Source organism: Camelus bactrianus, chromosome 6 (assembly GCF_048773025.1).
Source record: "Camelus bactrianus isolate YW-2024 breed Bactrian camel chromosome 6, ASM4877302v1, whole genome shotgun sequence".
NCBI lineage: Eukaryota > Metazoa > Chordata > Mammalia > Artiodactyla > Camelidae > Camelus > Camelus bactrianus.
This window is the reverse complement of record NC_133544.1, coordinates 10,499,851-10,527,493: the sequence shown is the minus strand read 5'-3', so window position 1 is coordinate 10,527,493 and position 27,643 is coordinate 10,499,851. Positions and strand designations below refer to the sequence as shown.

General features: G+C 44.9%; 2 long non-coding RNA genes across 2 annotated transcripts; one reads left to right on the top strand and one right to left on the bottom strand.

Annotated features, from left to right (window-relative positions):
* Positions 1-15,017: 15,017 nt before the first annotated feature.
* Positions 15,018-18,462, bottom strand: LOC141577798 (uncharacterized). The gene is made up of 3 exons (XR_012507267.1): positions 18,081-18,462; positions 16,229-16,381; positions 15,018-15,544 (listed from the first exon to the last, which is right to left on the bottom strand). It is a non-coding gene; the product is annotated as an uncharacterized LOC141577798 (long non-coding RNA).
* LOC141577797 (uncharacterized) lies at positions 15,534-22,833 on the top strand. Its single transcript, XR_012507266.1, has 3 exons — positions 15,534-15,972; positions 16,168-16,325; positions 22,576-22,833. It is a non-coding gene; the product is annotated as an uncharacterized LOC141577797 (long non-coding RNA).
* The last annotated feature ends 4,810 nt before the right edge of the window (positions 22,834-27,643 follow it).

The window sequence follows — 27,643 nt, the reverse complement described above, 5'->3', positions numbered from 1 at the left end:
TTTGGGGCCTGAGCAACTGGGAAAATAGAGTTGTCAACAATTAAAATGGGAAGACAGCAGGAGGTGAAGGATTAGGTGCTTAAGTCAGGAGTTCTGTTTTGGACAGTTTCGGCTTGAGACACTTGCTGAACATCTGCTGGAGATGTCATGTAGGCAATTTGATAAAAGAATCTGGAGTTCAAGGGCATGGCTCAGGCTAGAGATATAAAATCGGGAGTTGTCAGTACAGAGCGGGTATAAAGCAGGGATGAGATCACCGAGGGTGTAAGTGTAGGCAGAGAAAAGTTCAAGGATGGGGCCAGGGGCATGACAATGTTCAGAGGTCAGGGAGGAGTGGATGAGCCAGCAGAAGAGCTGAAGAGATGGGAGAAACCCAGGAGAGGACTACCCTGGAAACCACGTGGGATGCGTGCCTCGGGGAAGGAGTGGTCAGCTGGTGGAGCGAGGGGAAGACTGACAGGTGGCCTTGGATCTGACAACGGGGAGACCATCAGTAGCCTTCATAAGAGCAAATATGGAAGAGTCTCTCGGATATGTTAAGTCAAAACGGCCAGGTGTAACGCAGTGTGGATGATAGGCTGCCACTGAGTAAAAGACGTAGGGGACCACATATCCATATATATGCTTGTGTAGACAGAGACTGTCTCGTTTCTGAAAACATACGCAAGAAACCATTAATAGTGACTGCCTTTCGGGAGAGGGACTGGGAAAAGGAGATCCCTGCAGTGAGAGGAGTCATATTTCATTGCATATTTGTCAGGTGATTAAAATATTTTTCATCAAATATGTTTTACTTTTTCAATTAAAAATAGTTCTAAAAAGGAAAAACACATGGCTATTATGGAATGAGAAAAATATATAAAGTGCTGGCATGTAACAGAAGTCCAGTAAGTATCCACTTCCTGTTGAAAGGATCATTTGCAGAAAGGGAAACTTCCAAGGCAGCCCTGTGGGTTGGCTTGTCCTCACTAAGCTGAAAATGAAACAGAATTTTTTTCCAGTATGCATCTTTTTTTAAAATAATATTTTCCAATAGAACCGGATTAGCATCATCTTCCCTTTTTTTCCCCTCATTTTCTTTGGGGGGTGAGGTTGTTTTTTGATGGAGGTACTGGGGATTGAACCCAGGACCTTGTGCATGCTAAGCACGTGCCCTACCACTTGAGCTATACCCTCCCCCAATGTACTTTAAAACATGAAAAACAACAAAACAAAACAAAACCATGAAAAACAATTCCTTACTGTCATCAAAATTCCACCTATATTTAAATATCCTGAAGTGCCTCTGAAAGTGTCCTTTAGAACTGGTTTGTCCAAACCAGGATCCAGTTCAAAGCCTTGTGTTGCCTTTGGTTGTGATGTCTCCTGAGCTCTTCCGACCTCGACCAGTTTCCCTCATGAAAGACACTGCTTTGATTGTCCTGCAGAAGGGCCGACCTTCTGGATTTGTCCAGTTGCTTTCTTGTAATGCCGTTCTAGCTTGTTCGTCTATCCCTACAGTTCCTGGAAACCAGATGTTAGAACTAAAGTCTTGATTAGATTCAAGTTAAAAGCTTTTGGCTGAGATACATTATAGGTGGCGGTATGTATACCGGAAAATGCATAAGGTCCTGCTGCGCTAAGATTTTGACATACGCATCCACCCACATAACCACAGCCCAAGTCAAGACAGAGAATGTTCCCAGCTCCCCAGCTGGCTCCCTCTCATGCCCCCTCCCAGATAATAGCCCCCACACAAAGGAAACCTCTAGTCTGACTTTCTTCACAGATGGGTTTTGCCTGCTTCTAAACCTCATATAAGTAGAATTTTGTAATATGAACTCTTTTGCTCAACATTATTTGAGATGCACACTTACTGTGTTGTTGTTGTCTTATTTCATTGGATGAATATGCCACAAGTTTGCTGTCTGTTCCCTTGCTGATAGACCTCCCAGCAGTTTTAACACCAATAATCTTGCCTGAATTAATGATTCCCTTGAAGACTACAGAACTGATCAGACTCTAAAGTGAGCAGTTACTCCCAGAAAAAAAGTGGAATGGGAGAGATTTTAAACTGACATCACAGATCTAATGGGAGAGAGATGATTCAATTCAAGAGATGTTCATTTAGAGTACACACAGCTACTGAGACCATAAACCTAGTTTTCAAAGAACTCTGAATACATTGCTTTAGGAACTTCTACAGCCATCTGCAAAGAAGGGCATGTTCTCCCCCGTAAAACTGAATGGGGACCCTGATGGGCGAAGTGACCAGCTGAAGGTCACACGGTGATGGCAGAGTGGGACCTGCTGCCTCCTGCTGGTCTTTTCCCACCACTCCCCGTTACCGGGGGAGGAGGCAGAGAGGCCTAGGACAGGAACCCTGTTCTCAAGACCTCCCGGGGAAAGAAGGAAGGAAACTCTCAGAGAGGCAAGGTGGTGCAATCGAGTTTTGCAATGCAGCAAAATGTCCTTTGTACAGGCCAATAAACCGAGGCAGAGGGAGGAAGCCAGCAGCATTCAGCTCTGCCTGTGGCCTGAGCAAGGCCAAGTTCCAAGGATTACAAGGCAAGAGTCTCCTTGGGCAATGCCAGCTCTCTGCTCACACCATGATATTCATGCCCAAAGCCAAGGTGGTTAAGAAGCAGTGACCAGGCCTGTGCATGGGTGTTTGTCTCCATGATAGCCCCCTTCTATGACATCTGCTTGCCTTCTAAGGCCTGGGAAATGTCCCTCTCAAAGCCATCAGTTCCCTCCATGCCAAAGATTAAGCGACATTCCTTTAGTCCTCTGTGGCACTTAGAAAATATAGCTATTGACTAACTATATTAAGAAATGCCATCCACAGCCCACCCCTGGTGGCCCCATGAGCCCCAGTGACGTCCACCCTCTGGGGTCATGGGGAAAGAGGCCCCTGGTGGCCTCTCAGGTCCTAAATTGCTTTTCCTGGCACAGTCCCGCCCTCTGCGCTCAGCCAGACAGAAAACTGCAAAGAGACCTCGCTTTACGAGAACCCGAGATTTAAAAAGGAAAAAAATAAACAAGCTCACAACATATGTGCCTCAGCAGTCGGCGCTTTCCCAGCCACCCGCCTTGGGTCTAGGACATGATTCCAGCTACAGCGGTGTGTCTCAAACGCCACTTTTAAGCACACACTGATTGCACAAAGGGATGCATGCGCACGCATCACATACACACACACACACACACACACACACGACACGAGAGCTGTGTGCTTCTCCATCTTAAAAGAACACACCGTCACTTGGACTCTTGTTCACATGCATGTTCTGATTCCGCTGACCTGGGGAGGGGGCCTGAGACCCGGCATTTCTAGCCAGTGTTGCTGCTGCTGCCGGTCCACGAGCCACTTGGGGCAGCAAGGCACTAGAAACTGTAAGAAAACACAAATCAGTGGTTCCCTGGCTGTGCACCAGAATCCCTGAAGAGCTTTTTAAAACAAATACCTCTGTCTGTGCCCCACCTCAGACCAATGGATCAGAATCCTTGATGGAGGGGAAAGGAACACAGAGAGTCAGATCCAGAAAATAAACAAGTGGCACCTTGCAGGGACCACGGTGATAATGTGCAGTAAAATGAAGAGCACAATTTAAAAACCCTCTGGGGGGAGGGTGTAGCTCAGTGGTAGAGCACATGCCTAGCATGCACAAGGTCTTGGGTTCAATCCCCGGCACCTCCATTAAAAATAAATAAACCTAATTATCCCCCCCAAACAAACATAAAACAACAACAACAACAAATCAATTGATAAAACTGTCTGCTGCTGAGACCAACATAAAGAAATGCCAGAAATAAAAGTCTTCCCCAAGATATTTGGATGCACATGGGGTTTAAGCATTATACCAAGATAGGGAGAGAAATGAATCATAAAATTGTCATTATTATAGTTTTTAATGGCAAATTCCAGCATACCAAAAAAGATTTGTTTTAATTATCATCATTATCATCACTTATCAACAGGTACCCAATATGCTTTACAGTTTAAAAGAATAGTAGCTACTATGCATGTGTTTATTTATTTGTATTTTATTTTTTTCTTCTTCATGCATGCATTTATAAGGCTCCCACAGTGTGCACTCAGGGTCACAGTCAGTCCTCATAACGACCTATGCTGGGGCCACACTTATTTCCTACCATTTTACACCCAACGAAACTGAGGAGCTGAGAGGTTAAGGAATTCCCCCACGGTCAGTGTAAGTGACTGGTGAAGCTGGGCTGAACTCGGGGCCAGCCAACCCCAAACTCATGGTGTAAACCTACCGCTGGTTTTTGCATAGCCTGTCGGCTGAGAGTGGTTCTTCAATCTTTAAATGGTTGTGTGAGGGGGAATTCAAAGAAGAAGAAGAATTCATGACATCCGAAAATTAAACAAAATTCAGATTTCAGCATCCACAAATCAAGGTTTAGCACACAAAGCTACACAGTGTCTCGTCCACAGCTGCTCTCCTGCTGCCACACAGAGCTGAGTGACTGTGACCGGGACTTTACAGCCAGTGAAGCCTGAAATGGTTACATCTGGCCTTTTCCAGAAAAGGTTTGCTGACCCCTGCTCTAAATGGTTAAACTCTTTGTAAATTCTCCAGTTTTCTTTTTTTATACTTAAATGAGCACTGTTTTTACCCCAACGCTGCTAACCATGAGCACGTCTAAAGTTGCTTTTATAGGGTCATATAACAATAAACCAGTCATTGCTTGTCCAAGATTTCTAGTGGATCAGTTCAAGCCCATGAATGCAAGTATACTGAGTGTTCAGATGTGTGAGGCTCTAAGAACATTTGCAACAGAAGGAAATCTTAACATTTCTCATAGATGTAGCAACTGTCAGCCCTCCTGGAGGCTAGATCAGGCCTGGACGAGGCAAGCAGCTGATGAAGAAAATCAAAATGACAGACTAAACCACAAATGACAAATGCTGGAGAGGCTGTGGAGAAAAGGGAACCCTCCTACACTGCTCGTGGGAATGCAGTTTGGTGCAGCCACTGTGGAAAACAGTATGGAGATTCCTCAAAAGACTAGGAATAGACTTACCATATGACCCAGGAATCCCACTCCTGGGCATATATCCAGAAGGAACCCTACTTCAAAAAGACACTTGCACCCCAATGTTCGTAGCAGCACTATTTACAATAGCCAAGACATGGAAATAACATAAATGTCCATCAACAGATGACTGGATAAAAAAGCTGTGGTATATTTATACAATGGAATACTATTCAGCCATAAAAATGACAAAATAACACCATTTGCAGCAACATGGATGTCCCTAGAGAATGTCATTCTAAGTGAAGTAAGCCAGAAAGAGAAAGAAAAATACCATATAATATTGCTCATATGTGGAATCTGAAAAAAAAAGAAGAAGAAGAAGAAAAATGAACTTAAATATAAAACCAAAACAGACTCATAGACATAGAATATAAACTTGTGGTTGCCAAGGGGGAGGAGGGTGGGAAGAGACAGACTGGGATTTCGAAATTTGTAGATACTGTTGGGTATATATAGAATAGATAAACAAGTTTATACTGTATAGCACAGGGAAATATATACAAGTTCTTGTGGTTGCTCACAGTGAAAAAGAATGTGACAATGAATATATGTATGTTCATGTATGACTGAAAAATTGTGCTGTACACTGGAAATTGACATAACATTGTAAACTGACTATAACTCAATAAAATAAAATTTAAAAAAATTACAGACTAAAGAGGGTGAGGTACCCTCCAAGTTATTTCCAAGTGTTTGTAGAATTTATGAAGTATTCGTTTAGCAAACATCTCTTGAGGCCAATCACATCCTCTGGGGTGTCAAAGGAAAGAGACACAGTCTTTGGGGCTCAAGAAACTCATGAACTAGTGGGAAAATGAGGTAAGTACGTATGGAGCTGTATGAGAGCATGAGAAGGGGGAATCCTGGAGGGCATCCTGGAGGAGGTGAGTCTAGAATGGTTTACTAGCAGATGCTACATAAAAGTGGTGCAGCTATAAGACCCTTGAGGGCAGGCTTTGTGTGGTTCTCAGCTCCATATTCCAACTGCTCAGGCACCTGAGAGGCATTTCTTAAATATTCTCAATTCATTGGAAGGTAGGGAGGAAAGAGGGGAGAATCACAGTGTAGTCCTCTGTGAGATAACCTTGGGAAGATTCTGCCTGGCTTGCTGGGAAGAAAGGGAGGATTCTGGAAGAATTTTCAGTTTTATTTTGTTTTTGTTTTTTAATGATAAAATTAATATACACTCATTGAAGGATATCTGGGGAAAAGCGACTATGGAAGAAAAAATTACCTAATAATCAGAGTGAGCATTTCCTTCCAGTGTCTTTTCTATTAACAGGTGGCAAGTTTTTATTTTAATTTTGTGTCCTGCTTTTACCCGTCTCACCATCAGACCTTAAATACCCTCTATGTTGTAACAGCCTTAACAATCATTGGTTTTAATGCCTGCTTAATAGTCTGCCTAGAGATTATGCCCATCAGTTCACATAACTAGTCCCTGATACTGGACAGAGAGTGGTTGTGAGTCTTATCGTAAGGATTTAGCAATTCGTTTACGTACTACAGCAATTATTATAGATAGTGCTGGCTGACTGTCTTCATCCCTCAAGTTCACTCAGGATTTTGTCCTTGGAAATGACTCCTCAGGGAAGAATGACGGGTTCCAACTCCTACAGTAACAAAGTCAAAGGTATTTCCCAAAGGCTGAAACTGTCTGCAACTCCCTGGGTAGCTTTTAAAATGGTGATACCTACTCAGCAGCAGCCTTCTCAGGTTTTCAGCTGTTTTTAGTGCAAATGGGCTGAGTTTTCATATGTAAATGAAGTCGTGTTCTGTAGCTTTGAATTACCCGCACAAAGTCCTCCTCTGACAGGTGCTCACTCCCTTTAAAGACAAACATCAGATCCCACTTATTTATATGCATCACCCCCCCCTCCGCAAAGGTTGTCAGATTGAGCAAATAAAAATCCTGGGGCCAGTTAAATTTGAATATCTGATAAACAAAGAATAATTTTTTAGTATAAGCAAGTCCCAAAGGGGTTGTGAGATACACTTTAAAAAAGTATTTGTTCTTGAGATTCAGATTTAACTAGGCCTCCTGTATTTTTTCCTGTATTTTATCCAGGTACATTTAACCCCACCCTGAAGAGCCCATCCAACCTCTGAAGCCACCTCAATGTGAATGTGACCTTTATCTGCCACCTGCTATTAGCTCCTTCTTTTCTCCTGGGAGTGGGGCTGTCCATGTTGACTAGATGCCAAGGGTCCAGTCCCTGGTGCCATATTAGGAAGACAGGGCATGGCCCAGAGGAGCTGGGCTTGTTTGTTTTGTTGGGTAAAGATTTTTGCCTGCTTATATTAATGGGTAAAGGTTTGTTTTCTTTTGGGAGAGCCAGAAATATCCAGGCAGCCTGGTCCCGGAAGGGATGATGGATTAGGTCACAGCAGCTTCTCCTCTGTCGTCCCTGAGGAAAGCCCCTCACAGATTTTCAAGGCCCAGTAGGAAGAGAAAGGAGCTTCTTAGCTTAAGAAACAAACTCTAGGCATTACTCTGGGGGCCGCGGGATAATGTTGGGGGAGTGTTCAGGCATAAAGAGGCGTCAGGGACCACCTCCTCAACACACTGGTGTGAAAGAACTCTGAACATCTGCTGGAAGCTTCTCTGGACCACTCTCCTGACTGGCCTCTTCTGCTCACCCAGAGCGCTCTCCTCCACCAGGCAGCCCGCTTTGCATCCACACCCCGAATTTCAGAAAGTCCTTCTGTCTCTCCCTCCCTTAGAACTTTTCATCTTCTAACCTAAGACTAGGGTCACCCTGAGGAGTCCTTCTCTCCCCAGTTCTGCAATGTGAACACTGGCCTCCCTCCTGGACCCTGACCATTGGCCAGGAGTACCAGGCATCAATGGGACACCCAGCAAAACTTTCTGCCCTCTGATCTCCCTTCAAAGAGGAGCAGACAGTCATCCCACCCTCACCCACCTGCTGGTCTTCTATCTCCAGGCCAGAAGGGCCCCATTTCTTCCAGCTGGTTATTCTTTTTTTGTGTATTTGTTTGCTTTATTTCTTTTAATGGAGGTAGTAGGGATTGAACCCAGGCCTTCGTGAATGCTAAGCATGCGCTCTACCACTGAGCTCTACCCTGCCTCCAGATGTTCCTCTTCTGAGCCTGTTCCAGGCCCACCTGAGCCCCCCTGGGTCCAAATCTCTTCCCTTGAGGTAGACAACAACATGTATATTTATGCAGATTTGGGTCAATGAGCTTTTTTGACTGGTTTTACCACTTTAAAGATAAGGAGACTAAGACCAAATGGCCTGCCTACTGTCACACAGCAAGGGGGTGGCAGAAGAACACTCTGAACCCCCGTCTCTGGCTCCTAAGCCAGACTTCTTTCTGCGATCGCACACTGTCCTGGTTGGTGTGTATCAAAGGGGTATACAGCCTGGTGGATCTGTGTGTGGACAGTGAGTGTCTGGTGTTCAAAACCCAGGCCTTGCACTTGGTGGATGCATGATCTTGAGAAACTTTCCCAGCTGCTCCACTGAGATGATTCTGCATACACTTCAATGTCAAGTTCTAGGCATGGAAATTGGAGGGATCCTGGACATCACCCAGTATCCACTCCCTCAGGCGGCGTCCTCAATGTGCTAGGCGCTGTTCTGGGCGCTGGGGATGCAGCGTCAAAAAAAAAAAAAACCACTCTCACAGCTCACTTTCTAGTCTCAGAAACAAGCAACGCAGAAACAAAAAATGTAGACTGCTGCACAAAGGTAGGGAGTGGTAAGCGCGGAGAGTTAAAATGAAAACGATGCCCAGCTATGGTTCTTACCCTGGGCTGTAACACCGCCTAGTGGACACTTTGACAATTTCGGGGCTTTTTCTGGTTGTCACATTGGTTAGGGGGCACCCCGGATATTTAGTTGGGTACAGGAACACCAGATCCTGCAACGTACAAAACAGATGAAGGGATGAGAGCTTGCATACTGGCTTCCTTCGTGCAACTCTGGAATGTCCCATCGGACATTCCTGTAGGTGAAAAGTCTGCTTATAGTTATACGAGCCTAGAACCTAACTTTGTTTTATAATTAAGCACAAAGTATTTTGTACACAGATTTATCACTCACTGTATCTTCAGGAATTCAAGAATTATGTATACAGAGGGAAGGTTACACTTTGTTTTCTTTGGGACTCCACCAAGAGTTGTCCCTGTTTTAGGAAATCACATCTCTGTGGAATTTGAGTCAACACGTTGCATTTTTTGTCACATTTCTAAGAACTCTAAGCATAAGCACAGCCAGAACATCTATTTGTTAAAATATGTATTAAATTATTAAACATTAATTTCCTTTTATTTCTCGCTTAGATTCTAGTATATCCTATTTTTTTTTTAAGTCTGTGCTTAGGTAAGTTTTATTATCTGTGAATTTATTTTATGCTTGTGAAATGTGATAAAAAGGGACATTTGGGCAGATGTCCTAATGAGCAGGGGCCTTCACGGGGAAGGAGGGAGCCATGAGCCTATCTGGGGAAGAGTGTTCCAGGTAAAAGGAACAGGGAGTGTGAAGACCTGGGGGGAGGGGGAGGGGAGGGGCTGGGGAGGGGGGAGGATGGTGGAGAGGAGACCCATGGAAGGGAACCTTGTCAGTCATGGCAAAGACCGTGGTCTCCGGGCCTGCCCCTTGGTCAGCACTGAGGAGTCAGGATTGAGCTGTCAGGACAAGCATGTCCCAGGGGCCAGGCCCAAGCAGGGGAGGGACATAATCTGATTCTTTTTTTGTTTGTTTATTTAAAGCTCACTGTGGTTGCCTGATGGGAGTGTAGCTAGGAGGCCACTGCAGGGGTCCAGCCTTGCCAGTGGCTTGGCTTAGGGGAAGAGGCTACAGGTGGTCAGACTGGCGATGTATTTTGAAGGTAAAACCTACAAGGTTTGTTGATGGAAGTGTGATGGAAAAAAACACCCACACAGTAGTCAAGAACTCGCCCCTCAGAGAAAGGATGACAGACGGAGGGAGCTGGCTAATCCACAGGGGATATTCAGCTTTCCAGTTAGGAGATTAAATTGAGCAAGTTTTCGCATTTTGAAAACACAGAGGATCGCTATAAAAATATAAAAGATTAAGCCTGTTTTAAAAGCCCTCTAAATCAACTATAATTCAATTAAAAATCAAAAATAAAAAAATGGAATCATACAATAAAAAAATTAAAAAAATAAAAAGCACTTAGTGTGTGTTTCAGTTGGGAAGCAGGTTTAGGGGCATGGGGTTGTCTTGCTACTGTGCTTTATAACTTACATATGTGTGTTATAGATTTTCTTTTGTATGTGTTAAACATCACATGACAGTAATTTTAAAAAGCTTGGCACTTGGCACTTGGTGCGCCCAGGACTCTATTTCCTGGACAAAGCCAGAACTAGCCAGAGCGTGGGCAGCGTCAGATTGACAGGTGGAGGTCAAGAGAACAGTGAAGTGAGAGGTCAAGGGCATGGAGGAGGACGGTGGAGCTGGACTGTGAGGGCTCCAGTTCTGGCCTTGATGTTTGTCAAGTGACCATGGGCAGGTTCACTCACTTCTTTAAGACCCAGGAGCCTCATCTGTAAAATAAGGACCATCAAAGAGCCTCCTTCTAATACTACTGTGAGGACTAAAAGGAAATAATATATACAAAGCCTCCAGCACAGTCTGTAACACTGAACAAGTAGATTGAGTATAGGTTTGTCTGCTATAACAAAACCCAAAGATTGACAATGGCTGAACAAATAGAAGTTTAATTCTCTTGCACTTTGAAGTTTGAGCTGGTATGATGCCTAGGCTCCTACTGTCTTGTTTCTCTGCATCCTCAACACTCAGCTTCTACCTCATGGATCAATATGGCTGCTCCACCTCCTGCCAGCACATCACTGTTCCAGCCAGAGGACAGAAGAAAAGAGGGAAGAGGTTAGTATGGGTTCTCCCTTTACATGATCAGGAAGCTGGACATGTCACTTCTAGTCACATCATACCCTCCAGAACCTTGTTACCAGGTTATACCAATCTGTAAGGGAGGCTGGTAAAAAAAACATACTTAGCTGAGCAACTGTGTACCTACCTAAAAATTATTTTACTGTGTAAGAAAGGGACAACAGAAATTGGTGGAGAGCAGTTTCTGCCACTTTTACAAATAAATCCCTTGTTTTGATTTAGTTAAAGAGAGTTTGTTTCTCCTACATATGACCAATGTGACAGAAATACAGGAAAAGGGGACATTAACTTTTATTGACCATCTCCTGCATCCCAGGCACATCATACAGATCATCTCTTTTAATCTTAGCAGTGACAATAAAAGGGTTTGACAGATAAGAAAACTGAGGCTAAGAGAAACAAAGTGATTTGCTCACAGTCACAAGCCATGGGTGACAGAGCTAGAATTTGAACTAGAGTCCTGGGGCCCAAAGTTCAGCCTCCTCCCCTGGCACCACACTTGGGGTGCTCCTCCTTATTTGCCCAAGGGCCTGGGGGTGCTGGGAGTGTACTGGCCGTAGCGATGGCGCCTCCTCACTTTCTGAGAGTGTTGCGGCCTGCCTGGGTGGCATCGTCTTGCTTCAGCAATGTTGACGCCACTTTCAATGACGCAGACTTGTGCTTAGACTGTGGGCTGTGTCTGCAGCCACGCCCTGATCTCCTGATCAGAACTTGGGTGTCAGGACACACCTCGGGCATCCCTCAGTCCCCCATGTACTCTAAATAAGACAACGACATGCTTCCCTGAGGAGCTCCCAGTGTAGCAAAAGACAAAACAAAACAAAAAAGTTTAAAAGCCCTGAATATGCCGAGATAGAGGTTTATTCGGGGTAAAGGGGACACATGGGATGGGGGAGTCAGGAAGGGCTTCATAGAAAAGAAGCTATTTGGCCCATGAATTCCCTGAAACTACATGCAAATCTTTGTGTGTCTCTATGAGTGTTGCCTCCAGGACAAAGGTCCACGATCTTTATCATAGTCTCCAAATGATCTACAACTCATGGGGTCGAGAGATTCCGGGCTAGAGTTTGAAAGGGCAGAGGAGGCCGGGGTGTGGCGACGGGGTGGGGATGGGGTGGGCAGGAAAGAGCCTGGAGATGCGAGTGCTCAGGGGGCCAGCCTGCCATGCTAAAGAGCCTGGACTTCACTCTAAGGGCAATAGGCGATTACTGCCTACGTGGGGTGGCTGCTTCATGCCTGGCCTATGTCACGTAGCCCTCAGAGTTCTGGACTGTCTCCCAGGCATTGTGGGTACACAGAGAACCAGCTTCCCACATACACCAGGGGAGGCTTCTTAAGAAGATGCACTGGGTCATGAAGCATGAGTAGGAGTTTGCCCAGCAGACATTTTCTTCAGAAAGACTGTTCGGGCTGTAAGTTACAGAAACCTCCTGGAATCGTCTTAAACCCAGGGATGTGACTGTAAATGTTCAATAACCAGCTCTTAGGGGGGATCCTGATTTGTCACATATGCCAGGTTCTGTGGTGTAAACACTGTGCTGTGGCCTATGCCACGCTCCCAGTGTGATGTCACTGAGGAAATACGTACAGTTAGCTCTCAGGAGCCAGCGGGAGCCAGCTCCAGCTCACCATTGCTTAAACCCATCTCTCAGAAGAATAAAGTGTGTCTCATGGGGACCAAGCTGGAGCTGCAGCCAGGTTCCAGATCGGACTGAGCCCTTTTGCAACCTAGGCTCGCCTTCCCCTCCCTCTCCGTTCCCATTCTTCTGTTTGCCCTGTTCTCTCTGGCTGGGCTGCAGCCTGGCTTTCCCTGCCCACCAGTCCAGGCATCAAGGAATTGTTCTTGCAGACAGTTTCCAGTTGTTCCTGTCCCTCTTGACAAGAAGACAGCCAGACAGAAGCTTGGCCTCTCTTAGTCCCAATTTCAAACTCCTTGGAGTCCATGGGCCCAGCTCAGGTCAGGTACTCGGTCCTGGTCCAGTCAGCTGTGATGAGGGGGCTGGATGCATTACCCCAAGATGGCGACCAAGCCCTCTGATGCTGCAACCAGGAGGGTTGGGGAAGGAGAAGTAGCCAGAGGAAAAGGAAGCAAGTTCAGAGCAGTCAACTCCTTCAGCATCTTGAGGCAGAAACGGGGGAAACTAATCATATAATAGTTCATGCTGACTTCTAATAGTCTTTTGAACTATCTACTCAGAGGGTCACTAATTCATTCATTTGTTTATTTCATTCATTCATACAGTCAACATTAATTTGACATTTTTTGAATATATACTTTATATGAGAGGATATGTGGGGCTAAGACTGGGGGGAAGAGGAATAAGATTTAGTAACTGCCATCCAAGAGTTTGCCATCTGGGAGTGAGACGAAGTAGCCATAACACAACAAGGAAAGAGCTTCCCAGGAGTGTGTTGCATGAGGACGGCATCAGGGGCCTCCTGGCACTCACACCCCTGTGTAGCTTCTTCCCGCACTGCACTAGGGAGGTCTGTGTGTCCAATAGAATAAAGTAGAAGTGATGGTAGGAAACGTCTGAGAATAGCTTATGAAAGACTATGGCTTCCATCTTGGGTGCCCTCTGCCTTGGTCTCTTGAGTCACTCTGGAGGAAGCCAGCTGCCACATCATGAGCAGCCTTACGGAAAAGGCCCATGTGGTCAAGAACTGAAGCCTTCTACCAGCAGCCATGTGAATGCGGCAGGAAGCGAAGCCTCCTGCCCTAGTCAAACATTCAGAGGAGACCACAGCCTTGACTGCAACCTCATGAAAGACCCTGAGTCAGAACCACCAAGTGAACCCACTCAGATTCCTGACCCTAACACATGATAGGAAGTAATAAATATTTGTTGTTTAAGCTACAAAGTTTTGGGGTGATTTGTTACACAGCAATGGATGACTCATACAGGAGGTGATATTTGAGGTGGATCTTAAAGGATAAACTCAACCAAGCAGGGACAAAGAAAGGCAAACAAAGCAAGTCATTCTAGCAATGCCACGTGCAAAGCTGCAGACAAGAAGGTGCAGGACGTGAATGGGAAACTTAGTTTGGTGTGAACAGAACTTGAGCTGGTGGGGAGGGGACAGCCTAGGCTGTAAAGGTGGGCCAGGCAGGGGAAGGGCTGTGGATGCTGTTATCAGTTTAGTTGGTGGCTTCCAACTTTTCTTGGCACTAGGAATCCCTTCTTCAAATAAAATCTTATACAAGAGGCCAAGCTGTAAAAAAAGACAAAATGGAGCTCCTCTGGTCAGAGGCAGGTAGGGTGGGGGAATGGAACGGAAGAGGGTCTTGCCCTTCGCCCCTCCCCATTTGCTTCTATCCACAGAGACCAGCTCTAGAAGGACACACAGGACACTGAGTGGTGGCCTCCAGGAGGTATCCACCAGAGTGGTGGCCTCCAGGAGGGGGACTTGGTGGCTGAATGGTAGGGAGAATCACTTTTTATTACATTTTCTTCTGCATTTTTTTGAATTTTTAATTGTGTGTATTATTATATATTCAGAGTAGTAAAAAAGAGGTAAATAAAGTTAAAGATAAAGCAACAACAATAACAAAATCACCCCAGGTGGAAAACTCAGGAAGGTTTTTTGTTTGTTTTGGGGGTTTTTTGGGGGGAGTATTGTGTTTGTTTATTTATTTATCTATTTTAGAGGAGGTACCAGGGATTGAACCGAGGACCTCGTGCATGCTAAGTGTGCACTCTACCACTGAGCTGTACCCTCCTCCCCAGGAAGGTTTTTAAGCAGGGCAGTTCCAGCCCTGTGGAGAACTGTTGGGAGCCTAAGGGTGAGACAGGAGCCTAAGGGTGAGGCAGGAGCCACTTGGAAGGTTCTGGGTGTATGAACTGGGGCCCAGAGTAGAGCATGTATTCCAGGGACACATCTGAGGTGGAATGGACCAAACCCTAAAGACCACTGTTGATCAGTCAACAAATATTTACCAAGCACGAGCATGCACTGTGTGGAGAGAAGCAGGAGTGCATGAGGCGGGGTCAATCCCAGCTCTGCTGCCCTCTACCTGACCTCTCCCTGCCTCAGCTTTCTCGTCTGTAAAATGGAATTATGAATTACCTCCTATTAAAATTTTTTATTTTGTTTTTTATTATATAAATGTTAAATGTACAGAAAAGTAGAGAGAATTATAGAGAACACACATATACCACTTTCCCAGATTTAACAGTTTTTAACATTTTGCCATATTAGCTTCATTTAGTTGTCATGTTAATTGAATACTTTAAAGCATAGACATTATCAAATTTTACCTCTAAAAGATTCATTGTTAAAAAAATGACATTTTTTTCCTGCAGTCATTATTATCATACCTAACAAAAGTAATAATAATAATTCTTTACATCATCTAATCCTCAGTCCATATTCAGATTTGTCTAAAGGTCACCAAAATGTCTGTTACTGGTTTCTTTTTTCCAAATCGGGTTCCAGTTAAGGTCAATACATTGCTCTCAGGGTCTTTGCCACAAGGGTGAAATGAATCTGTATCGTGAAGTGCTCAGACCATTCCTGGTGTGGTCAGTGCTCTGCGAGTGTTGACTCTTCCTCGGCCCTGGGGGCTGAGCGCTAACTCCGCAGGTCCCGGGACGCACAAGCTGCAGACACACCATTATCACAGTGGGAATGATAAGATGTCAAGAGAAGCAGGACTGAGGCCCAGAAGGCCCACATGGTGAGGGGTGATGACCCCATGACTGAGCAGATGGCCCAGAGGGGAGCCTCTGGCCTGGGCCTCTGGGTGAGTCCTGGCTGACCTCTAGAAGGTGGCTTCCCCAGGACGGTGTCTCCCCAGGGGGAGGGTGAATGAGGAGCCTCCAGGCTGCTTGTACCAGGGTCCCTGGCTCTGCGTGAACCCAGCACTTGGCAGAGGTGTGTCTGGGCCCCTGGGCAGTCTCTGCATCTGAGATCTTCAGGATTCCCTGATGGCGCTGTGGACTAGAGATGGCCAGCACCAGCTCGGACCTCAGGACCACAGGAGTCTGAGCTTTGCTCTAGCCCGCTCTGGGAACAGCCAGTTGTGGAGGTGAGCCTGGCCAGCCCCAGCTCTGGCTTCTCACCTTGACGGCTTGGAGAGCCAGCCACTAAGATCACTCCTCCTGCCCCCTGGGTCTGTACTGGATGTGGGTAGAGGAGGGTCACAGAATCCCTGGCTTCTCCATCTGTGTTGCTCCCCTCCCAATCTGGCGTTTCCTGGGCCTCATCTGGCCCCTCCTCCCAGGTTATCACTGTTCCAGAAACTTGGAAAGAGAGAATACCTGGAGACAGAGCTTGGTCCTCACCTGCCCACAGCGATGAAGTCAGAGGAAAACACGTGACCTTATCTGGGCCAATCAGAGACCATGAGGGTCACTTCCAGACTCAGGCTGAAACCACCAGGTAAGAAGCATTCTTTACACATGAGAAAAAGCTGGAGCTGCAGGTGGCAACGTTGCCTGAATAAGAAGAAAACCAAAGTGGAGAAAAGCAGAGCCTAGTGATGGAGAGAGTGGGGTTTCTGACACACTGTTGAAGCACCGTGCTAAGCAAAAGCCAGTGCATTTAATGTTTTATGTGTGCCAGCTAGAGTTAGTACCTTGGCCTGGGTTTCCCAGAAAGCAGAGCCTGGGGCAAAGGCTTTTGCTACTAGTTTATAAGGGAGAGCAATTCCAGAGAGCAAGGATGAGGGACAAGGGAGGTGGGGGTGAGAATGTTGTTGAAAGATCAGCCCCCGTCCCTGAGGAGCCAAACTGAAACTCAGAGACAGGGTCTTAGAGCACAGAAGCTTTATTACTTTGCCAGGCAAAGGGGACTCACAGCAGGCTGGTGCCTTCAAAACTGGGAACCCACCTTGGGGATGGGCAGAGTGGTTATACAGCCATAGCTCAAGCAATAAAGCATCGACAGCAATCAACAGAACCATTTTCTTCTCATAAGACTCAGAGTGGCATCACTGTGTCTCCAAGTAACCAATTTTATAGAGGCTAGTTGTTGTCACTTCTTCAATCTCTTTCTTTTCTTTTCTTTTCTTTTCTTTTCTTTTTTTTAAATTTGGTGGAGGGAGGTAATCAGGTTTATTTATTCATTCTTAGAGGGGGTACTGGGGATTGAACCCAGGACCTCATGCATGCTAAGCATGTGCTCTACCACTTGAGTTGTACCCTCCCCTACAATCTCTTTATCACATAAGTGCCCAAGGCGTGGTCTTTTTGGTAATTCAGGATATTTTGTAAGGTTACAGTTCCGTGAACTTCTCCTTGGAGAACGACTCAGAGACCAAGCATGATTATTACTTTCAATTACTGGAATAAAGTAGGAGCAGTAAAAATTAATAGCTTTATTTTAACAACAGGCCTGGAGCTGTGAGTAGCAACCGGTCAGTCAGGTTAGTTGACTGTTTTAAGAGCAAGCGTAAGAATAAGCACACTGTTAGCCTAAGTGCAGCCACTTCATTAATTCTCCTTCAAGAAGAAGGCACTGCCAATGTGAGGATGCTTCAGCTTGCAGGACCATCCTCTCAAAAGCTACATACATTTCATCTCAGGACAGTCCACTGAGGGGAAAAGGTTAGGCATTTATCCACTTCTCCCATCTCCCACTGGTCAAAGTTTTGCCTGACATCATTGACGCACCTGCTGTCCCTACCCCCAAGTTGCAGGACTGTCCTTTGAGCGGAGAGCTACTGGGGCCTCTGGGAACACTGGAACTTACACTCTTTGGAGGGAGGCAGTAACTAAACTAGAAACTGCAAGATGGTGAGTGATTTGGAGAAATAAAGCAGGATATTCTGGGGCAGAGTCAGGAAAGATCATCTGAAGAGGTGGTGAATCCAAATGTAGGTCCAAAGGAGAAGCTGGGGTTAGCCAGGCCATGGGGTGATGGTAAGGAAGAGCCATCTCGAAGCCCTAAGTCCAGAGCTCAGTGGGTTTGGGAAACTAAAAGAAAGCCAGCTTTCTGCAGCATTTAGAGCTGGGCAGATCAGTAAGCATTTAGAGCACCAAGAATATACGAAGACTTGGGCCCCTATTGTTTTCGGCTGCCCTGCCCCTTCCCCCCTTTTCACAGAACTGTGCCTTGTTCCTTCTTGCCCCCCAACCCCACTGCCACGTGGTTACCATAGGAACACCCACGGTCCTATGATCGGACCACACCCACCTGGCGCAGTTGATTGGGCTAGAGGTGAACACCTCACTGAGGCTGGACCAATCAGAATCTTGATCCCTGGAGACTGGGACAGAGAGAGTGATGAAGCTCTTGGTACAGGGCTGGGCAAGCTGCACCTCCACTCAGGAAATGCCGACAGCCAGGTTCTCAGCCGAGGGGACCAGAAAGGAGTGAAAGATATTTCTGCAGAGAGAAGATGTTAATGAGGCATGCAAGAGATGAGTTATCGCCAGAGAACCTGGTTCCCGTTCTGCCAAGCAGGGGCTGCACCCCTACCCTGACATGCCTTGAAACAAAGCCCCCTTTTTGCTGAAATTGCATCCAATGGGTTTCTGTCTTTTGCAGTGAAACCAGCCCTAACTAACACTGCCAAATGCTCGGGCTTTGTAGACACCTGAACACGGCAGGGTCTCTGCCCTGACAGAAGGTCATAAACCAGCGATAGAGACCGACATATACACTAAACATTAACTACAGGGCAATAAGTGCTATAATAAAAGTTTGTTCAAGGCAGGGAGGTTGTGCAGAGGTAAATTAAGATAACAGATGTAGAAGCATTTGGAAAAGAAAAATGCTCTATGTACATGCCCTGTAATCATACTTAGGAGATTCAATTGCATTTCTACTTGCAGTTCAAGAACACAGCCACCCCATTTTCAAAATGATGCTGTTTTTACAAGGCAGGTGCCGACCTGTTATCTGGCAATGAGTGAATTATCCAGGGTCTCATGCTATTTCCTCATCTGGATTTGGTGAGTGGATGGATAAATAACATTACAATTTCCCAAAGAACTGGGAAGCATTTGCAGTTTCTGCGCTTGCTGCTATGTTAGAATTTTTTACTTTTTCTGCCCTGCCTATATCAACCTCTCCATGAGTCCATGTAATTAAAAGGCTGCTGACTCAACTAAAATAAAGTCTCGCACGTGGATCACTGATTGAGAAGTTTGCTGGTAGACTTACCATCGTTATGTTAACCACAGATGGTGGCCTTATGTCTGGAGAAGAGATATGACTGCCTCCACCTAAGCAATCTTCAAAATCATCCTGTCCAAGGATGCTTCAAACATTGAAACAGTTAGGAAAGAGCAATGATATTGAGAAATACCTTCCCTCTGCCTTTATCACAAACACCTGTTTATTCCTGCTGAATTTCTGAGCACAAACATAGCTTAGAGGCACTCTGTTTACAGGGACAAAGTGGGCTTTGGTATCAAGCTGACCTAGATTCAGATTCCAGCTCTACTGATTGCCAGCTGTGGGGTCTTGGGAAAGTTACTTAACCTCTCTGAGCCTGTTTCCTCATTACTGAAGGAAGGAAGAGACACTGACAGAAGATCAGTGGGGCTAGACGGGTGGAAAATAGAACTAGGTATTAAAGAAGAGAAGGGGGATAAGCACAAAATGGAAATGGAGCTAAACACTGTTTCTTCTCTTGTATCCTGGAGGGAATTGGGTTTTCTGGAACAGGCTGGGAGGGCAGAACTTCCTTTGCAGCTGAGCTGAACTACTCTGAAGGATCACAATCTGATCCATCACGTTTCGTGAGAATTTAAAACTCAAAAGTCTAAGACTAATTTCCCCATACGAATAACTCTAAAGTTGGGGGCATGATCCTCAGAGCACAGATTTTACAACCATTGTGCTCTTGTGCTTCCGTTGAACCTTTTCTCCCTGCACCAGCTCTTTTATTTTGCAAAAAGCTCACACGGAAATTAATGACAATGAGCTATGACTGGCCTTCTTCATAGCACTTTATCTCAGCTAACCTTTCTGCAGAAGTGATTACAACATTGATGCATTGTTCAGCCTCAGCACTTCCAAGACTGCTTGAACTCAGAAGCCCCAGGACACCCACAAATCTCTGTGGTTCCCATACTGCTGACTCAGGAAAATGTATTTCTGTTTATCTGTTGAAGTGGCGCCACCCTGTGGTATGAATGGTGCACAATCCCCAGTCCCACCAGTTTTTTTTTTTTAATTTTTTAATTGAAGTTTATAATGTTGTGTCAATTTCTGGGGTACAGTACAATACTTCAGTCATATAGGAACATACATATATTCATTTTCATATTCTTTTTAACCATGTTACTATAAGATATTGAATATAGTTCCCTGTGCTATATAGTATAAACTTGTTATTTATCTATTTTATATATAGTAAATACTGCAAATCTTGAACTCCTAATTTATCCCTTCCCACCCCTTCCTCCTGGTAACTGTAAGTTTGTTTTCTATGTCTGTGAGCCTGTTTCTGTTTTGTAAATAAGTTTGTTTGTCTTTTTTTAAGATTCCGCATGTAAGTGATATCATATGGTATTTTTCTTTCTCTTTCTGGCCCGCCAGTTTTGAAATGAAGGGATTCTTGATGAATGTTTATTTGAGTAGGGTTCTGTATTTCAACTAGGGGACATAATATAAGGCTTTATTTATATCTTTACATTATTTCAGTTGTCCACAATTCAAATTCACATCAAATGTAACTACACAATAACTGATTCACTTAAATTTTTTAACTCCAGATTCAGGAGTTTCTATTAAAGTTTTCCCACCCAGAACATTTTTAGAAGGACTACTAAACTGGGGAATTAAAATAAGTGTGTGTGTGTGTGTGTGTGTGTGTGTAGTGCACTTGTCTTTCAGCAGGCACTGTGTCTATATCACAACAGCTCTAGGAGGAGCGCACTGTGGCTGTCACTCTCATTTTATGACCAGGACCCTGAAGCTGACAGAAATTTATAAGTTTCCCCAACATCTTACTATTAGTGGTAGAACCAAGCCTGGATCTCCTGGTTACTAAAACCAATCCTCAGAGCATATTTACGTTTGCAGTTACAATGTGTCAGCTGTCTTTTTAAAATTGTTGTCTCCTTCTGCTCCTTCCAACCCTCAAAATAAGTGAGAAATGTGTAGGCTTCAAGTCAGACAGTCCTAGTTTACACGCCGGCTTCACCAGCAGTGCAGCTTGGGAAGATGCTAAGCCAATCTGAGCCTTAGGTTTCTCTGCCTTTACAAATAAAATTGAGTTAAACACACACACACACACACACACACACACACACACACACACACACACACGAGCGAATGAAAAAACTGGTGAAATCTAAATAAGGTCTGTACATTCCGCCAATGTCAAGTTTCCTGGTTTTGATATTGCACCATAGTTATGTAAGATGTCACCATTATGGGAAGCTGGCTAAGAGTACATGGGACTCTCTGTATCATTTTCAACTCCCTGTGAGACTAGGATTTTTTTTCTAAGTTAATTGCCAATTATTTATTTATTTATTTATTTATTTATTTATTTATTTATGTATAATTGATTTACAATGTTGTGTTAATTTCTGGTATACAGCATAGTGATTCAGTTATACATATATATTCTTTTCATGTTCTTTTCCATTATAGGCTATTACAAAATACTGAATGTACTTGGTTCCCTGTGCTCTATAGTAGGACCTTGTTGTTTATCTATGAGACTATGATTACTTTTAAATGAAAACGTTTTTTGAATTTAGGTAATGAATTGATAAAGACAGCATTTCCAAAATATCTTTTCAAATGTTGTTGTTCTCCTGGTCTTTACCTAACCACAGGGGAAATGCTTATGTCATAATGTTGCTTGAAAAAAAAAAGATTGAATTTCACTCCCTGTGTGATTACGACTACATTCAAGGAAAGGAAATTTATACCACAAAGAAGTGGAGGAAAAGACTTTCAAAACTTAGTGGTGATTGTCTCTGAGTTGTAGGAATTTGTTTGGTTCCTACTCACTTTACATTGTTTTCCAAGTTTCCTTGATTTTCATGATCAAAGAGAGGTCATTTTACCGAAAAAAGAACAGACTGGTGCTGGGCCAGAAAATCCAAGATATTTGATTGCCTGTCACTCTGCACAGCATTGGTCTTAGAGAGTTGAGGCTCTCTTTATTTAATAAAATAAATTTTAAAATAAATTGTACATGTTTATGTGAAAAATGCATAAAGTATAGTACGACGGAAAGGATGTTCCTTGACCATCTCCTTCCTACTTTCCAGAGATAAACATTGTTAACTGTCAATTTTCAAAAAATTTTTTCAGACAGTACTCATTTCAGCCTTTTTGGGGAAATTTGCAGCTCAAGTTTCAAGGAAGCACAGTGGAAAGATAATCATAATCCTATGTTGTTTACTTCCAGAAAGAGCCTCACTCTGGCCAGGGTTACATCAGGCTTCCTGCAGGAGGCCACCTCCTCCTTGAATGTATAGGAGGTGTCTGCACTTGCCTTTGGAAACTCACCCCCACTTCCTTCCATCTAGTGGAGGCTCCCCAAGCTGTTCCTGCTGGTCAGCAGTGGACATGCATGTGGTCACTGAGCAATCTCTCTTTTCATGCTAATCTCCCCACGAAACTCTGGGTGGTGCTTTTCAACTTGGGGACTGTTGGCATATTCCTGGGCGTCTATGGGTTCTACCAAAAGTTTTGAATATTGTGTTTTCCTTTTCAGATCATCTGGATGACCACCCCAGAATCAAGTGCTGCTTCATGATTTTAAGCCTGCTTTTCCATTTGGATTACAGTCATGTTCATGGCAGATGAATCAGTGTGCGGTATCACTGAAGGCAAATATTTCACCAGAGTTCAAAGAGAAGAAGAAGGCAGGAAAGTTGTGTGGTCCTGCGAGATGATGGATGATGTCCTCTCATCTCCTTTCCATCCAACTTCCGACAATATACATGAGCATTAAGTGTGGTATAAATAAACAATAAAAGAATTCATCAAATCCTTTAAAAATATTTGCTGTATTATACTTGGGGGTGTGCACAATGAAATTGATTAGCCCATTAAAATAATGGATAAGTGGTTAGAAGGAGTTTATAATTCAAAACCAAAAAAAAAAAAAAATTGACAGCAATAATGTCAGTGACTCAGATAATGGCCCATTGTGCAAAAAAAAAAAAAATTCAAGTTGAAAATACATCTTTCTCCCATGAAACAACATACCAGTGATTCACAGTGATTCAGTTTCAGTAAAACACTATTCATCACATTGATTTAATGTTAATTTGAAGTTCATGACTTTTTGTTTGTATTCTTAAGTTTATTTTTGTTTAAAAGCTGGGCAGCATGTAAATTTTCTAATGGGGAAAATGTAACAATTTTGTTTTTCTTCCTTTTTTTCCCTGCCTTGAAAGGATTCAACACAACCTAGGAAGGAAGTCCCCGCCCCCCCCCCCCCAGCACATAACCCCAGGGCAAATATTTCTGAATATTTCCTTTCCCTTTCCAGTAGTAGATGAAGAATGAGTCCTTCCAATCCTCAGGGTGAGAGAAACCAGTTTTTCAATGGGTAACAATTTAGTGTCCAGTTTCATTGGACACTAAGGGTCCACCAGGGAAAAGAGAGTAGGGCTTTTGTGAGAAGGGACTGAGCAGAAAGGACTGCGTGTGAAGCACTGCTGAGAGCCCACGGGCCGTGCTGGAACCTCACCAGCTTCCACCAGGAGGCTCTGGACACAGACGCCTCTGTTGTCTACACACAGGAAGGATCAGGTTCTGGGCAGGGACAACTCCCAGCGATGTCACAAGACTGTGCTCTGTTCCCATATGACTATGCACTGCAGTTGCCTCCTTGAAATGCTCCAGGACCCCTGAGGCCCAAAGGGCACACCTGGCCACCCAGAGGCAGGGATGGGAGGAGGCCCCAGGGCCGTACTTAGTTGGGGAATGACATACTTGAGCTGGAAGCCCCCAACTTGGGACAGTGATTGACAGCAATCCAGTCACCAATAAACACATCAGGAAAACACTCCTGAGGAGGGGGCACTGCCCCACCACTGCTGGTACACAAGAAGGCACACGGCAGCATGCCTGGGGGTGCTGAGGTATCTGGAGGCTGGGACCAACCGTGGTTCCAAGACAACACAGACAAGAGCTTCAAGGAGCAGAAAAGATGTCCCTTCTCCCTTCCTCCCTGCCAGTCTTTCTTTAGAGGGGCTGGACCTGACAGAAAGCCAGCTGGTCAAGGTCTGGAAAGTGGTTTTCAGAGTCCCAGCCCCAGAGCAGGTAGATGGGTGGGCTTGGGACTGAGAGACACTGGGCTAGATGCCACCGAGCCACGTTTAAGGCCAGAGAAGAGTTAATTAACATCCTGTTTTTCATTCCGGAGTCTGAGTTGCAAGCCACCGAAGTCACTCTGGCTTATTGAAACTGAAAAGGGACTGACCAAAGGCTCACGGAACTGGCTTGAGAACTGAGATTAGAAATGGGGCCAGAAACGCAGTCCAGAACCAGACCAGAAAGGACAGTGCTGCTGTCTATCACCTGATTATGCTGCCGAGATGTGAGAGATTCTGTTACTTTCCAGGAAAGATTCCCTCTCTGCTCTTCCGGCCCATGCCTCCCTGCCCTGCTGACTTTGAACCTGGCCATGTGACCTGCACTGACCCACGGAATATGGGCAAAGAGCCTGTGTGCCCTTTCTGAGCAGTGTTTCTGCCCAGCTCTTGTGCTCCTGCCATCTGGCCTGAGAAGAGCGTCCTCTAGGGAGCGGCTGTTCCTCCACCCCAGCTCTGGGAAGACCGGGAGCACTCCTGAACCCGGCCAGCAGCCTGGAGCCCATCCTGTGGGAGCACAGAGGAAACCAGCCGAAGCACAATCCACCAACAACCCAGCCACAGAACTGTCAGTGAGAAATGCACGTTTGCTGTTGGAAGCCATGGAGATTTGGGGGCACTTGTTACTACAGTAGAAGCTGACAAATACATATGACCAGCCAGAAGAATCTCTCCTCCCCTGCTTCTTTACAAAAGGGCTGCAGCTCCAGATACAAAATCCTATGTGGGGTGTCCACTGGCGAAGCCCAGCTCACACACCTGTGTGTACCCGACAGGGATACGGGGGAAGTGCCTTTCAGGTGTTTTCATTTTCTATAGAAGTAGGTGGGCTCCATATCCTTTGTACCCCAGTCAGACTCAGGGTGGGTGCTCTGGGTTGAGTAATATCCTCCAAGAAGTCATGTCCATCTGGAACCCCAGAACGTGATCTTATTTGACACAGGGCCTTTGCAGAGGTAATTGGTTAGGATAAGGTCACACTGGGTTAGGGTGAGCCTTAGTCCAGTGACTGGTGTCCTTATAAGAAGTGAAAACTGAGACTTAGAGCAATAACACAGGGCCAAGTCCATGTGACCACAGAGGCAGAGATTGGGTGATGTGTCTACAAGCCAAGGAAGGTGGAGGATGGCTGGCCACCACCGGAAGCGGGGAGGAGGCATGGAACTCACCCTTCCCTGGGGCCTTCAGAGAGAGCACGGCACTTGCGACACCACACTTTTGTACTTTGAGCCTCCAGAACTGTGAGAGGATACATTTCTGATATTTTAAGCTACCAAGCAGTGGTACATGGTGCAGCAGCCCTAGGGGACCGATGCAGCGGGCAGATACTCAGCTATAGGAAGGCAAGATGAAAACTAACTGTCCCCAACAGGGAAAGTAAATTCCCTTTTCTCATACTCATTTCAGCAATATTCTGAAACAATAATTCAAGGGGAGAATTCGCCAATGTTTCTTCTTTAAAAGCAGTTTGAACATCAGCTTAAGGGAGTGTAGTAAGGGCGTCCCCTGGGCCCTATGGCCCCTGCACAAGGAATTTGGTATTTTGGGTCCCTGCCTTTTCCTGGATCCCATGTGGTTCAAAGACAATTTTGCCTGGATAGGGTTACTCAAGACCCGTGGGTGAAAAAAAAGATGCCTCTTCAAAAGGTCTGAATTTCAGAGAACAAGGGCTGCTGTAGGGACAGAATGCCTAGGGCTGGAGTCTGGTTGACCTGAGCTGATTCTGTTAGACTCCAAGTCACATCCGCAGCCTTTCTATCAAAGGCTGGTACTACCTATTAGACTCTCTCAAAGCCATTGTGAAATAGTGTAGGGAATATAAAGGTGTTTCTTACATGCTTTTTTTAAACACTGGAGTTTCAACAAGGCTATGGTGTGGAGAAAAAGGAGGGGCCGCTTTAATTAAGAGACTTGAGAGGCATAACAACCGAGGGTCATGTGTGGTCTTTGTTTGGATCCTGATTCCCATAAGTCAACTATAAGAAGATCTTTTTGAGATAATCAGGGAAATTTGAATATGAACTGGGTATTAGATGATACCAAGTCATTAGGGAAACTTTTGTCAGGTGATACTGACATTATAAGAAAAGTTTTGTTTTTTTTCAGAAGTACACATTGAAGTTTGTAGAGACAAAATACCATCATGTTTGGAATATGCTTTAAAAACATTATATAATAGACTGAAATTTTACCATTGCTTTTAGGTAATGATTTCCAGCAGCCTGTCTACCTGCTCTGAGTCTGAGACTGTTTTGAAAACAAGCATATAATATTGTAACAAAGGGAAGAAGCAATAAAGCTATTTGAAAAAATACTTAAAACCATTGGAGAGACATTTGGTTAAACACTGTATGTTAAACACACGTGTTTATCTCTATTTCTACCTGAAACTCATCTAAGGATAAGCCTACAGAACGAGGAGAAGGAGGTGCATTGGCTGCCAAAGGGTGTAACAATGTCGAATAATGGCCTCTAAAGAAAGCAGGTCCTCATCCCTGGAACCTGTGAATAATGCCTTGGAAAAAGGAGTCTTTGCAGATATGATCAAGTTAAGAACTTGGGGACAGAGAGATTATCCTGGATTATCCAGGTGGCCTTAAATGTAATCACAAGTGTAATTATGAGAGGGATTTGACAGACACAGAGGAGAAGGCCATGTGAAGATGGGGCAGAGAGAGGTTTAAAGATGGTGTTCTTAAAGACTGGAGTGATGTGACCACAAGCCAAGGAATGCCAGCCGCCACCAAAGCTTAGGAGGCAAGGAATGGATTCTAATCTAGAGCCTTCAGAGGGAGGGTAGCCTGCTGACACTTCGGTTTTGAATCAGTGAAACTGAGTTTGGGCTTCTGGCCTCCAGACTTGTGAGAGGATAAATTTCTGTTGTTTTCCACCAGCAAGTTTGTTGCAGTAATTTGTTATAGCAGCCACAGGAAACATACAAAGAGTTTGGCTGAAAGTCATGTAAAGGAACAGGACACCGGGAGCCTGACCTTACACTGTGCTGCCCATCCCCCCCCACCCGCCACCCTCCGAGGCAGGAGATAGAAGGTTATTCTCTGGACAATGTAAACTTAAGCCAGAGATGCTTCTGACTCAGGGATGTCAGACACAGTGTGGGTTAAGGGGAGGCTCCTGATGGGAAATCATAAGAGTAATGAGGGTCCACATTCCCTACAGGGAGACCCAGGGCCTTGGCTTCCCATCTGGCTCCTGCAATGTAAGTATTCAGGCTTATTCCCCTTGGGCAGAAGATGAAAGGGCTGTTCCCTGGAGAAACTGAAAACCCTGACAGAAAAGACCTTCAGCTGCTGACATTTGGGGTCACCCAAAAAGCTGACCTGCTATCCTATCTCCCTGTGGTGAAGCCTCGAGCCCCATCCGTGAAAACAGCGCTTACAATCAGGTATTCAGTGCCTCACGTTGAGATGAGAATTGACAGCTAAGGAGTATCACATATTT